The sequence below is a fragment of the Elephantulus edwardii genome, unplaced genomic scaffold, assembly GCF_000299155.1.
Source record: "Elephantulus edwardii isolate Elephantulus edwardi_28Jun2011 unplaced genomic scaffold, EleEdw1.0 scaffold00007, whole genome shotgun sequence".
Taxonomy (NCBI): Eukaryota; Metazoa; Chordata; class Mammalia; order Macroscelidea; family Macroscelididae; genus Elephantulus; species Elephantulus edwardii.
In genome coordinates this window covers 27,103,218-27,105,479 of record NW_006399757.1, presented here as the reverse complement: position 1 = coordinate 27,105,479, position 2,262 = coordinate 27,103,218, and the positions used below count along the sequence as shown (strand labels likewise).

Genomic DNA, 2,262 nt, shown 5'->3' with positions numbered 1-2,262 from the left:
TTAGGAGGAGGTATTTCTTAGAGAAGAATGTGATATGTGGAATGGTGGAGGGTTGGTGAAAGAGAAAAAGATACTGGACCACGTGGATTGACACGGTGACTGCTGCAATGGATTCCAGTGTGTCAAGAAGTGTGAAGAAGGCACAGGATAGAATAGGGTTCAGGTTCACTATTCATAGGGTCATAGTGAGTTGTACTCGACTCGACAGTTCCTAACAATATTAAAAGATGGATTTGTTGGTTTTGGGCTTTGAAGTTTTATGTTCTCTCCTTAGTTATTATTATTGTTATGCACCATTGGGTTCAAAGCAACTCATTGCTGACCCTCCAGCAGTTTTTCAGAAGTAATAAGTCACAGAGGAGGAATTGCCCATATTTCTATGAAAATATTCATTTTGATTTGAGGACTTCACCCTATCTTCAAAAGCTACATTTGATAGAACTTTAATCAAACCAAAAGAGACTACATGTGACACAAATCAGGTGATTCTATCTTTGGAATTTGGTCATGAGACAAAAGGATCAAAATAGTTGGACTTAATCTACTCCAAGTAAGACATCTTTATAATAATAAAATTACTATGAACTCATTTTTGCAATTCTTGTTTCTCAGGCCTTTGCAATTGTTAATTTGTTGAAGTAAGTAGTTTCTCTTCTACTGGGGATATAGATATATTCACCCTAGGTTCTTACAAATATATTTCTAAAAGTTGACTAAAATAATCAATAGGTATTGCATATGGTCAGAGGGAGGACTATGTGGAGGGAGTGAGGACCTTAGGTATTTCTGACATTTTTAATTTCTTTCTATAACTAATACACACCTGCTGAGTTCCTACACTAAATAATAGTCCAAACACAGTGGAGTAATTTATTCATTCAAATCAAAGACCATTTCTCTATGATGTCACAGAGGCTAAAATCTATTGCCTGAACCTAGTATTAGAGTCAGAAAACTCCGGTTTTTCCATAAGAGATTATTTAGTTTTGTGTATTTTGTAACTAATGCTGTTATTTTCTTGAATTTTTTTCCCCATGGCTTTTTTCCATTGGTCCTAATAAGGAAAAAGCCAGTTTTGTGGGTCTTTGGCATTTCTAAAGGGATTTGAAGCATTGCTTTTATTACTTTCTTTGTGACCCTTTAATTTCTTTGCCTTAGTTTTGTGACTAATTTTAAAGGGTGTTTTATTATTATTATTGATATGTCATAAGGATTCTTGTAAATTGCCTTAAATTCTCTTTGGAATAAGTTAGAACTTTAAAAAAGAATTCAATTTAGCCTATAATACACTTTATCCAAATGAATATATCTGAAATATCACTTGTAATGTTGATACAAATTAAATTTTCTTACATAATAATGTGCTTTTCTTTATTTCTCATGTTATTAAACAGCCAATAGACTGAGATACATTCTGGACAAATTTGAAAAAGTTAAGAGAAGAACTATGAATAAGATTAATAAAAGAATCAGAGTCACTTTGGTAAGAAGATGTGCTACACTCAAAGGCATGATCACATCCTCCCCAGGCAAACTCCTCCCCTGTGATTTACTGCCTCTGCACATGCAACTCAACTATGGGTCTGTTCCGAATCAATGAAAAACAACAACATCCTGCAAAATGTGTAGCCAGAATGCTCTTTAGAAGCAAGGTCAGGGAAGCTTCTTCTAGGAGAGGCCTTCACTGGAAAAGGACATCATGCTTGGAAAAATAAACTGTCAGTGAAAGAAGGAAAAACCATCAGTGACAAGAATTGACCTCATGATTGCATCAACGTGCTTAAAGATGGTGAGGATGTCACAGAATAGCACAGGCTTCAGATCTGTTGTTCATGTGTCATTATTAGTCTATCCCATGGTATCTAATAATAACATCAATCAGAAGCTAAACTGAGTGGCTACCCAAAGAAAAAGTCTATTTATTTTGTACCATAATTCCAATAGAATTATAAATATTATAAAACAGCTGATCTGACAAAACTTCTGTATCATAAAGCATACATATAATTCTGTATTAAAAGTATTTAAAGTAGGAGATGGGATGAATTGTGGGAACAGGAAGACAAGAACATAATTTTGAAAATGGTGAATCATTAAGTATTCTGGAGATTTCTATTAATGGCAATATTCCAAGGAAAAGACATCTTAATGTATTTATTATTACACTAAGTATTGTGATGGGAAAGTCTGCTGTTAGGGACCTCTCTAAAGTACTCAGGAGCAACGGTGTCTCTCTGGAGACTAAGGTGCGCCTGATACAGG

At 34.5% G+C, this 2,262-nt stretch overlaps 1 protein-coding gene across 1 annotated transcript in view; it reads right to left on the bottom strand.

Annotated features, from left to right (window-relative positions):
• The window catches only part of PCDH15 (protocadherin-related 15), a 454,971-nt gene that overhangs the window by 45,657 nt on the left and 407,052 nt on the right, over positions 1 to 2,262 (bottom strand). The window lies entirely within an intron of this gene.